The sequence below is a fragment of the Molossus molossus genome, unplaced genomic scaffold (genome assembly GCF_014108415.1).
Source record: "Molossus molossus isolate mMolMol1 unplaced genomic scaffold, mMolMol1.p scaffold_m16_p_1, whole genome shotgun sequence".
Lineage (NCBI taxonomy): Eukaryota > Metazoa > Chordata > Mammalia > Chiroptera > Molossidae > Molossus > Molossus molossus.
Window position 1 is genome coordinate 89,407,521 of NW_023425344.1, and position 12,598 is coordinate 89,420,118.

Consider the following 12,598-nt stretch of genomic DNA (forward strand, 5'->3'; position numbering starts at 1 on the left):
TAGAATTCCTGGTCCAGCACTCAAACTAGGTCTGGCTAGATTTTATCTGAAATCCTTTAAACTCTGAATTTTATTTATCTGAAAAATTAAAATGAGTTAAAATTATTTTGTAATGTCCCTTGAGAGAGCCCAAAACTCTCTGGTATATATCAGAACCAGGGCTATGGGTGGCTGAAGAATTTCTTTGACTGGTGTACATCACACCTATGCAAGTATCACCCATTTCTAAATTCTAACAGTCTTAGAGACCAGCTATGAAACAAGATTTATGTATTAGATTAGAATCCCAATATCCAATGAGCATCAGAGTTAGAAATTTTGGCTGATAGGTCTTCCATCGAACTCCTAGTGGAGAAAGGTCATTAGGGAAAATATGTGGAATTTGTAAAACTATGCTGATCTTTGAGATTTTCTTAAACCACATATTGGGATCTTTGGTTAGATCTAGAATGGCAAAATAAGAACGATAACCTAGTTTTCTCTGCACAGATTTGTAGTGCTTTTGCCTAATTGCCAACGGGTGGTCCTGTTCTTTTCGAAGTCCTATTTGTGTACGTACAGAAAGAGGAATTAGCAGAGCCCTTCGGTTCTTTTTGACGGTAGAATGAAAAAGATACTAACAATCACTTTCCCAGTTTTGTTCATGTAAAAATGAACGCTTGGCAAAGACTGCAATTCAGTTCGCTGCACGCGATGGAACAGGTCCCTCCGAGCCGGCCGCGGGCGGGCGCCGCCAAGCCCGCGGGCCGCGCGGAACACTGCGGGCCGGGACCTTTGTGCGCCGCTCCGCGCCCGCGCGCCGGCACGTACGTAGCTTCCACGTGTGGGGATGTGAAGTGCATGTGCGGCGATGTGAGAATATGCTGGAACAAATTCGGGTAGAGGCGCCGCGGACAGGACGGAGGGAAGGTGGGTGTGGGCGTGCACGGCGCCGGCCGCCGGGAGGGAGCCCGAGCCCCAGCGCGCGGCGCGGCCGGCTCCGCACAATAAAGTCCGGGGGCGGGCGGAGGTGGAGGAGGCGGCCCGGGAGCGGCCGCCCGCGCACAGACCGCCATGTGAGCAGCGCCGCGTCCTCGCAGAACGGAAACTTTCCCGGCGGCGGCACCCCAACTTCCCGCCCCGCCCGGGCCCGCCGCTCGGCGAGGAGACCCCGTAAGTCCCGGCGGCGGGGCCTCCGCGTCCCCGGCCCGGCCGGCCCGCCGGCGCTCGCGCACTGCTGAGGCGCGGGCTGTAAACATGGCGCCCTGAAGCGCCGAGCGGCCGGAGGGCGGCCGGGAGACGCCAGGGAGAGCGCGAGGCCCGGCTCTTGCAACCGGGGAGGAGGGCGGCGGGGAGACGTCCGGGAGGCCCGGCCCGCGGAGCCCGGGAGACACCGTAGAGCGGAAGGCCGGGCCCGCGGAGCTGCAAGGAAGGCGGCGGGGAGAGCGGAAGGCTGGGCCCGCGGAGCCGGAGAGGAGGCGGTGGAGAGCCGGGCGCAGGGAGCCCGCGGGGGCGGGGGCGGAGGCGGAGGCCGGCGGCCCCCCCGCGCCCGCGGCCCAGACCCGGGAGGAGGCGGCGCGGCGGCGGGGCCGGGCGCGCAGGGGGAGGGCGGGCACCGCGACGGCGGCTGGGACCGGAGCATAATGGTAAGAAAAGGCTCCGCGGTGGGCACGGGGGCGCGGGCGGGGGCGTCCGTGGCCTTGGCGCCGAGCCTGGGCCCGGCTGCAGCCGCTCGGGGCTCCGCGCGGGTGTGACCGCCGCTCGCGCTCTCGCGAACGGCCCCGAGTTGCCCGCGGAGCTTTGTGTGCGGCGGGCCGAGGCCTGCGGGGGTCCCGTCAGCGCTCCCTCGCCTGCGGTGGGCCGGGGGGAGGCCCGGAGCAGGGAGACCGCGCGGGGCCTGCTCGGGCGGGGAAGCCGGGGTGTCGCGTGAGCGTCGCACGCCAGGTCCGCTCTCCGCGCGCGGCCAGGCCTTGGGGCCCGCGGCCGCGATTCGAGGTCCGCCGGAACGCGGCCCTGTGAGTGTGAGGGGAGCGGGAGCGGGCGTTTGCAGTCGCAGTTTGTTTTTTGGGAGCCATGATCCAGGGTAAGCAAGCGGTCCCCAGAGATCCAGGCGAGACTTAAGTCCGCGTCCCCCTGGGCTGGGAACCCGGGGCAGCGCGGCTTCCGCCGCCTCCGAAGGTCCTCCAGGCCCCTGAGACTGCCGCGGGGTCCACCACTCCTCCACTGGGCGTCCGGAGAGCCGCTGTGGTGCCGGGGCTCCTGGGACATCCCGGAGACCCAACTTCCACGTGGACTGCCCCCTCACGCCTTTCTCTCGGGCCAGCTGTGAAGGCATGGTGCCGGGCATGTGCGTGGTACCTAATGTGTGCCCATGATACCCGATGTGTCCATGGTGCCCGGTGTTATTTAGGGGTGTGGGCATGATACTCGGTGTCCCCGATTGCGCATGGCGCCGTGTTATTATATGTGCTGTGCTCGTGATACCCGATGTGCCCGTGGTGCTCAGTGTTATGCCTGTTGTGCTCATGATACTCGGTGTGGGCAAGGTGCCCAATGTGCGCGTGGTGCCATGGTGCCTTGTGTTATGTATGGTGTCTGAATAGTATCTGGTGTGGGCATGTTATACCCGGTGTTACATATGGTGTGTTCATGGTGTCAGATCTGCACACATGTATGGTGTGTCTATGAGTTTAAAGCAGGTGCCCAGGTAGCCTGTTCAAGGATGGGTGCTTGATGGTTGGAGGGGCCCATCTGACTTTTTGAGGTTTCAGTACTGGGTCCTCTGGTCTGCCTCACCCAGGTGTTCTGCCATCCTACAGTAAGCCGTGTCCATGGAAGCAAGAGTTGCTTAAAAATAACAATCTGTTTGTCTGTTGAAAGGCAGAAAGTACAACTTTTACTTATTTTCTTTTAAACTGAGAATAGTAGTAGTTGTAGCTTGGTAATTATGGGATGCATACATAACCTTTTCACGTTTTTGGGTCATTGATTCTAATTAATGGTTGGAAGTTATCAAGGAGTAGTCATGGGTTGTACTTTAAAATTTTCAGTGTTTTCTGGTTAGCAAGGTCACCTTTGGGGGGTGTGTGTGTGTGTGTGTTTTAATTCTAATTTGTACAAGTAGAAGATAAAATAGGAGTTTTGGCCCAGGCCGGTGGCTACCTTGGTTGGAGCATAATCCCCTACACCAAAAGGTTTCAGGTTGGATTCACTGTCAGGGTATATTACCTAGGTTTCAGTTTGATTCCCAGTTCGGGTGTGTACAGGAGGTGACAGATCGATGTTTCTCTGAAACTCTTCCCCTTCCTCTCACTCTAAAAATCAATAGACATATACTCCGGTGAGGATTCAAAACCACACACTCACACGTATATGTATTTTATACAGGCATGTAATTTTCTTTGTCTTTGGCTAATTGGTGAGTCATTATTTTGCTGGACTCTCTTTAGAAGATGGCCAGGCTAGAGAATCAAGGATTAGAAGATACAGGATGTGATTATGAAATATGAAATACTTGTCTTCACTCTTAACCTGTGGTTAACAGAGGATTTCTATCTTTTACATGTACTTTTTTTGTCATAGATGTTTTTCATATGAAAACAGAATCTCTCTTTTACATTCTGTAGTTGGGTGATTTATTTTTGCAGTTACCAATTACAAGATGTTAAAAAAAATGCATGTAAGTGCTTCCAGCTTTACAAAGAAAAATAAATTTAAATGTTAAAATTTAGCTCCTTTGTTCATACTAAATATTCCTAGGATGTCATTATGTTGGTACTTTGAATGGATGTCATCTTGCATGTTTCCGTGAATTGACACGTGTTTATTTGAACTCTCACCCTTTTGTAACCCTATGCCCTTTTCCTTTAAGAGTTGTTCAGATAGTGTATAATAGAAACATTCATACCCTTTGACATACCTTAACAGAGACAGTAAATGAAGCCAATTAAGAATTTTAACGTTTGTAATGGAAGTCTCAAATGCAGTCTAATACTGCTTAGAGCCCTAAACCTCTGGCGTCACATTTTCTTTGCCTACCATTAGCATCCTTCAGTTGAATTCCACATGGAAAAACATTTAAGCAAAGAGGACGTATCTAGGAAAAGAAAAAGTAAGGAGAACATGGACAGCCAGACTTAGACGATAGTTAAATGAACTTCACTGTTTAAAAAAACCTTAACATGGACTTAACATTGAATATTTTTACAGGGTAATTAGATTTGTTTTGGAGGGGGGGGTCATTAAATTAGGGAGGTAGCATAGTGGAGGACAGATATCTTGGGTCTGAATTTCACTTCAGTTATTTACTAGCAAAATGATCTTGGGCAAATTACTTAAACTTGTCGTGCCTGGTCTTGGTTTCCTCATCTGAAAAATGATAGTAATTGTATTGTAGGGTTATTGACTCATTAAAGTCTACTAGACTAATTTAATTCATTTGCGTCAAATTCAGTGTTACTAATAATTTAACTAGTGTGGAAAGGTGCGTGAAACTCTGAAATTACCGGATGGCATACTTACATATGCTTTGTCTTACTAACTTGAGTTTGATTGTTGTAGCATACCTCTGAATCTTCTTCTTTGTAGTTATCTCAGAAGGTTGGAAAATAAGCATTTGCTATTTTCCTTGGGCCTCGTTTACTTGAAGCAACGCTAAGGATCTTTCTATTGTTACTTTAAAACTTTTTAAAAATTATGATAAAATATGCATTACATAAAATTTGCCATGTTAACCATGGTCAAATGTACAGTTCAGTGATATTAAATACATTAAAACTGTTATGCAACCATCACCACTATTCATCTTCGTAGCTCTTTAATCCTGTAAAACTGAAATTCCATATCCAGTAAACACTTAACTCCTCTCTTCCCAAACCGTGGCAGCTGCCTATCATTACTTAGTATTTGTTGAAGAATATAGGTAATTGAAGTACATAGTGGAGCATTCTTATTTTAACTATTGGTTTTAAATTAATATTTTTGTCTTTTCCCACATCTGTCACCCTCTCTGTAACTGCTTCAGGTTGTATGTTTTATGTTTGGTTGAAGCAGATGGACTTTCTAAATAAAGAAACACTGCTTGGCACTTCTTCATTTGATCATTGTGGAACTAATCCTTCACCAACATTTTTACTAGGAATTTTGACAAGAAGTAAAAAATAACTGATGTGAGTTTAATTTCTACCTGTATCTCTTGCATGCTAACTTTGTACTTCCTTGCACTGGCATTGTCAAATTTTCAGAACAGCTTAAATCTGCTTTGGTGCAGTGATTCTGTGAAGATCATTAGTGATCTGAATATTCTTCACATCAGTGGTATGTCCTCCTTTGTTTTTTTTTTTAATCCTCACCCGAGGACATTTTTCTATTTTTTTTTTGTTCAGATGGAGAGAGAGAGAGAGAGAGAGAGAGAGAAAGTGAGAAAGAGAAACATCGATGTGAAAGGGACACATCGAGTGGCTGCTACCCGCACAACCCAACCAGTGCCGAGGACAAACTGCAACCGAGGTACATGCCCTTAGCGGGAACTGAACCTGGGTCTCTCCCGACCACAGGCCAACGCTCTAACCGCTGAGCCAAACCGGCCAGGGCCTCCTTTGGTTTTGATTTTAGAAATGTTTTGGTGTCCACAAGTTTATTACACAAAATAAGTATCATGGTAATAATATGTATCACATATTGTATGTTTACCATGTCTCAGCCATTGTGCAAGTTTCTTTACATACACTGTCCCACTTTTAGAAATACTGCACATGATCATAACATAGCAGTCTTTTAATCATGGAAGTTCCCACATCATAACACACCCCCATCTTATCGAACACACACTCCAATGAAAAGTGAATGAACAAGGAGTTTTGTGAGAGAATGTGATTCATATAACAAAATCCCCATAATAAGAGGTAAAATGAAGATAATGGGAGGGAGATAATAAAAATCTAAAGATCCAGTAGTATAGTCTTTGAATAATCAAGTCTTAACTCTATTTTAAACATTATGTACTGCCTTAAGGGAAGATCTTTTTTTTTTTTTTTTTTTTAATCCTCACCCGAGGACATTTTTCCATTTTTTGTTCAGATAGAGCGGGAGGGAAAGAGAGGAAGAGAGAGAGAGAGAGAGAGAAACATCGATGTGAAGGGACACATCGAGTGGCTGCCACCCGCATGACCAACCAGGGCCGGGGACAAACTGCAACCGAGGTACGTGCCCTTAGCGGGAACCGAACCCAGGTCTCTCTGTACCGCAGGCTGACGCTCCAACCGCTGAGCCAAACCGGCCAGGGCAAGGGAAGATCTTTTTGCATGTGTGTGTGACTATTAATGATTTTCCCCTTAGAAAATTATTATGAAAATGCTGTACAATATTTAATATCAAAATTACTTGCAAGTGCAAGTAAATAGTCTGTAAAATAAAATATCATTTGTAAATTTAAAAACTATCTGTATAGTCCTTTACGTGTTTGATAGGGAAATTTATCAAATTGTTAGATATTTAACTCAATTTTATAAATAATATGACTTACATGGAACTAGTAACTAGGCATTAAATTAGTCTTTTATTCTATGTTTTGGGTATGTTTTCTGTTAAATAAATAAAAGGCTAAATATTTGCCTAACTTAATGTAAAATTAAAGAAATGACAGAGGTAATGGAATACTGTTATATGAGCATTTTTAGGGGATCATATAGACTCTTACCTATTCAGTGATGAGAGAAATATATTTAGAAGATCCCATTTTGTGCTGGTATATATTAGTTGGAAAATATCTGTTCCTGAAAACTTTACAGTGTTTTATTTATTTTTATGTAAACTGAGTACTATTTAAGCATAGTAGATATAGTTTTGTTTTCTATAAATACTTTTATAGTTCAAGTTACCCTATACTTAATCTATTTCCTAAGATCACATTAAAATTGTTTTTGTTTTTTGAGGATATTTTTCCATTGATGATTTTTATTTATTTTTTTAAATCCTCACCCAAGGACATTTTTCCATTTTTTGCACAGATAGAGTGGGAGGGAGAGAGCGGAAGAGAGAGAGAGAGGGAAACATTGATGTGAAAGGGACACATCGAGTGGCTGCCACCCGCAGGACCAACCAGGGCCGGGGACAAACTGCAACCGAGGTGCATGCCCTTAGCGGGAACCAAACCCGGGTCTCTCCGGACCGCAGGCAGACGCTCTGACCGCTGAGCCAAACCGGCCAGGGCTCCATTGATGATTTTTAGATAGAGTGGAAGGAAGGGAAGAAGAGAGGGAGAGAGAAAGAGAGAGGAGAGAAACATCTTTGTGAGAGAGAGACATTGACTGACTGCCCTGCATGACACTGACTGGGGCCTGGAATTGAACCCGAGATTCTGGTCTGAGGGTCGACGCTTTAACCACTGAGCCAGGGCTAATTATGGTTATTTTTACAATGGGTAGAACATATTTTAATATCCTGTTCATTCATTAAACATTGTTATTTATTGAAACTTTACTATGTACTAGATCCTTGCTAAGTAGCATAATTATTGAAGCAAGTGCAGTGAAATGTGACAGAAGAACGTATATGTTCTGTGGAGCAATGTGTGTGAGTTAAGGTACATTGTATTTAAACATTTTTTTTTTCTTTATTGATTTTAGAGAGGAAGGGAGAGAGAGATAGAAACATCAATGAGAGAGAACATCTACTGGCTACCTCCTTGCATGCCCCCCACTGGGGATTTGGCCCACAACCTGGGTATGTGCCCTGACCGGGAATCGAACCGGCTACCTCTTGATGCATGGGTTGACACTCAGCCACTAAGCCACACCGGCCGGGCAAGGTACATTATATTTTAGTGAAGATTACTTTTGAAGTCTTAACAGTGATGATTTCTAACTTTGTGATTTCAATATATTAACTACCTGAGGATTTTGAAAAACAACTTTGTTATGATTAGTTAATTTTTATGTTCTCCAAATGTTTTCTCTTTTTAAAAAAAATATTTTTTAATGTATACTTATTGATGTTTTCTTTTTTCTTTTTGGAGGGAGAGGGAGAGGGAGAGGGAGAGGGAGAGGGAGAGGGAGAAAGAAAAACATTGGCTGCCTCCTGCATGCCCCCTAGTGGGGTTCCAGCCAGCATGTACCCTGACAGGGGGTTGAACCTCTTGGTACATGGGATGATGCTCAATTCACTCAGCCACACCAACCCGGCTCTCCAGATGTTTTCTAAGCATTTCAGTGAAAGGTGGACCCACTTAAAATTTTTGATGTATTTTTTCTGGTTTTATCTACTTGTATGCTAAGTAAATTTAAAATAGAATTTGAAGAAGGGATATTTTTTTCCTAGTTCAAACATTTGTAATGTAAATACTAAAGAAAGATATATACAAATTCCTCCATCTTTCGTTCAGATAGAGAAGGAGGGAGGGAGAGGAAGAGAGAGAGAGAAAAATGTCGATGTGAAAGGGACACATCGAGTGGCTGCCTCTCGCTCTACCCAACCAGGGCCGGGGACAAACTGCAACCGAGGTATGTGCCGTTAGCGGGAACCAAACCCTGGTCTCTCTGGACTGCAGGCTGACACTCTAACTGCTGAGCCAAACCGGCCAGGGCTATACAAATTTTTTTAATGGATTTGTATTGAGATCAGGAGATCTCACAATTGGGATCAAAATGCTGTTTTTTAAAATGGCATAAATACATTTTAATTTGACTGTGTAGGCGCATTAGGTCCCTTTAAAAATCTATGTGTGCAGTTTTCAGAAAGCTGTGTTTCTTCATAAACGTCGTGGCAACACCACTTTTTTTTAATTGTCATGTATTGAGCACCTGCTCTCCTAGGCAACTTACATACTCCATTTCTTCCTCACAACAGTATGAGGGAAGTAGCATTACAGTATGATTAGATAATAAATTCCAATATTATAATCACAAGTGTTCTATAATTTATAATAGAACAGACTCAGGAGGGTGAAGTTACCAGTGCCTGAGGTCACACAGAATACATGATCAAGTGGTATTTGAATTCAAGTGTATGACTACCAAACCTAAAATCTCTAAAGTGGGGAATAATAAAATAATAAAACTAAGCTCACTCTTTATACAAAAGTAGGAGGTGGAAAGAAAAGGATACTAGAAACCTCCTGGTAATCAGAATATTCCATACATAAAGATCTGGTTAATTCCAGTTTCACTGGTAATCTAAGAACAAGCATCTATAATTGGCTTACTTTCTTGTTGTGACTTTTGGCAGCTTGTATTATGAAGATACTTGGCACAGGGTGGGAGACGAGGAACCTACAACTTTATTTTAATACTTATGTATAGGAGAGAAATGTTTGAAAATAATTTAGAATTAACTTCAATACTAAAGTGTTCTTGCTGTGTGAGAAGTGGAGTCATTGTTTTGAGGAATCCTTTAACATTCCCTCTGCTGTGTAAAGTTAAGTTTGGATTGAAATAACTGATTTCTTGAAAGTTGCTCTGAGTGTGAAAGCTTCAGAGTTCTGTAGGTGTTTACCATCATCTAAAATATGGGAAGCATATGGTGAACAGAGAAATAGATGTACTGAGTTGTAGCATTCACAGATTCATGTCATCCTGATAACTCATCAGTGAGTATGTTATATAGTAAATGTGACTTTCTCATTAAATAGCTATGGAAAGATTTTTTTAAAATATGTTTTTATTGATTTTTCTTTTTTAGAGAGAGAAGCATGGATGTGAGAGAGAAACACCCATCAGCTGCCTCGCCCCCTATTGGTGATTGGGCCTACAACCCAGGCATGTGCCCTGACCGGGAATCAAACCAGGACCTCTCAGTCCATGTGAAGCTCAATCCACTGAGCCACATTGGCTGGGCAAGGGAAAGATTTTTTTAAAAGAAAGATTCTTTTCTCCGGTTGATGTGGCTTAGTGGTTGAGCGTTGACCCACACACCAAGAGGTTGCCAGTTTGATTCTCAGTCAGGGCACATGCCCAGGTTGTGGGCCCGATCCCCAGTGAGTGGCATGCAGGAGGCGGCCAGTGGATGTTTTCTCTCATTGATGTTTCTCTCTCTTAAAATCAAAGAAAAAAAAAAGAAAGATTCCTTTAATGAAGGCTAAGCAGGGGGAATGCTCTGCATGGGGAAACCCTCAACTTAAAAGCCATTATGAACTTTGTTTTTTATAGACTGATTTATCTGCCTGTTGATGTTTTTTTTTTTTTTCTTTCTCTCTCAAACCTACATTTGAGGAATGCTGTTTAGGAGATCAAATCTCTAATTTCAATTTTTTTACATAGAGCCTTTCTTGAATTAATATAAAATGTACCAGTTCTTTAATATAAAATACACCAGTTCTAATATAAAATGACCATTTCTTGCCCGGCCGGTGTGGCTCAGTGGTTAAGTGTTGACCCATGCACCAAGAGGTCGCCGGTTCGATTCCTGGTCAGGGCACATGCCCAGGTTGTGGACCAAATCCCCAGTGGGGAGCATGCAGGAGGTGGCCAGTCGATGTTTTCTTTCATTGATGTTTCTATCTTTCTCTCTCTCCTCTCAAATCAATAAAGAAAAATAAAACAAAAAAACGACCAGTTTTTTGGTAAAAACAAGTGAGATGATTTTGGGGGGCATTTTAATTATTAGAGATTTTGTCTTTTTAAATCATAGAGGACATAAAGTTTAAGGTGATTTATTTTCCTCATTCAGTCTAACATTTTTTTATGTATATAATAATCACATTCAGTATTACATCAAAATACCTGGTATGTTTTATTTTGAAATCCTGTACCTAGTTATTTTACTATTTTGAACATAGATATTCTACATACATAATGTTAAGCCTATTGCATCAATATTCATGTTGGATTGTTTCAGTCAAGAAAATTTTACTTGAGTCATTTGAATGTTAAATTTTATTTTCTTAGGATTACTAGTTTAGTCTCGGTAATTTTCTTTTTCCTCATTTTCCCAAACTTTAAAAAAATGATAGTAAATCTCTAAAACATAGTCAATTTTCTGGGATTCTTCCCTTGAAAATAATGATGTTTGATTTCAAAACACATACCAGGGCATGCATGGTTCTCAACTGTACTAAGTAAGGAGAGAGGCTGAAATCCTAAAATGTTCATCTTTCAACTTGTCAGTCTGTGGTCTGTCTTTGGGTCAGCAGTGATTGCCTGAACAGCTACTGTGGCTTCATTAATTTTTGTAGCCCTCTGAGCTCTTTTTATATGCAGCAATCACAGAATTTGAGCAGCTTCATTAAGAACTATATCTCCTTTGTCAAAACCAAGAATATGCTTTCCTAAAGCAACAGACAATACCTCTTTTGCTTGATTTGCTTTAACAACTGCATCCTGGCAGGCACTCCTGGATCAAAATGTGAATTGCCTTAAGCATTACTAGGTAATCATCATGCTGCTGAATCTGAAGAAGGTTAACCAAAGCCATTAGACCAGCCTTAAAATCAGGATTATTAACATCCAAGTTGATCAGTAGCTCTGCATTTTTAGCTACATTGTCAGCATTTTTTGTATTATGAGATACTGAGTCCTTGTATTTTTCAGCATTATCTTCATATTCAAGTCTTAACAGCTAAACCAAGAAGTCAGTCAATTGCTTCTTATTGATTTGAATCTTGAAAGGACAGTTAACATCTGTGAGATACTTTTCAAGGAACTTGGGCCAGTCACTGCTGTGAATGTTTTCTAAATTACCTCTGTCCTCAGTCTTGTAGTGTCTGATTTTCTGGTCTTCAAGCCAAACAACGTTTCTAAATTCTGTCTTATCTTTGCAGTTGAAGCTGGCAGGGTTGTGGTAGTCAAGGGTTGTCAGCTTGCATTGTAACATGGCCCCGGCTGCTTGCCCTTGGGCAAGCATACCAGTAACCCAGTGAGAGGGTGGGCAGGCTTCTCTGATTTTCAAGTGAATTATAAGCTGAACAACCACCAGTGTTGTTTAAAGTTAGACTTTCTCTGGACTCATTTGCATATTTTAAACAAACGCTAATGAAAAATATATTATTGTAAGCCTTAGTTGCAGTAGTATTTGCATCTTACTCTTTTAAATAAATTCTTTGGAATTCTAGCTGACTCATTAGAAACCAAGAGTGGCCTGAAGTACCATAGTACAACTGGTTCTCAGTCATGACTGAGCATCTGAATTACTTTTTTTTCCTTAACAAAAACATAAATCAGAATCTCTGGAGATGCAGCTGGGCTCTTTTAAAAAGTTCCACAATTTTTCTTTAACTTTTCAAGTTTCAGATTTTTATTTTTATTTTTTAAAGTAGGCTGGGGTAGGTATGCCTTCTTTTAAATATTTCATTTTGGAATGGCTTATAGAAAATGATGTACCCTGTGACCTTCAGCTCTGTGTCTCAGAAATTGTCTTTCAAGAATAATATTTATGAAATTTCTTAAAGAGGATTGACAGCCTGGAAAATAAATGCTTCCTAGAAGGAAACCTCAAGTCTTTTCTGGTTCCTCTAAAATGCTCCTGTACTGTAGCTCTACTGTTGGTCATGGAAGGTGGATATCAAAGGTAGGATTGCTTGGTGCTTCCCGATATCCTGCATCATGTCTGAGGTGAATGATATTCAGGAGATAAACTGCCACTCAGTTTCAGAGTCTCTGGGCTTTTCCGTAATTTGAGCAGCAGTCTA

At 42.9% G+C, this 12,598-nt stretch overlaps 1 protein-coding gene and 1 pseudogene across 3 annotated transcripts in view; one reads left to right on the forward strand and one right to left on the reverse strand.

Moving 5' to 3' along the window:
- The first annotated feature begins 824 nt into the window (after nucleotides 1–824).
- The window catches only part of ZMYND11 (zinc finger MYND-type containing 11), a 155,963-nt gene continuing 144,189 nt past the window's right edge, over nucleotides 825–12,598 (forward strand). Inside the window, exon 1 of one of the 3 annotated variants that reach the window (XM_036280827.1) lies at nucleotides 825–909. The gene's annotated coding sequence lies outside the window, so the exon portion shown is untranslated. Of the gene's footprint in view, nucleotides 910–1,072; nucleotides 1,153–1,600; nucleotides 1,626–12,598 lie in introns of those variants that run through there. The other 2 variants (XM_036280862.1, XM_036280876.1) reach the window with 2 other exon arrangements.
- LOC118631730 lies at nucleotides 11,067–11,784 on the reverse strand (annotated as a pseudogene).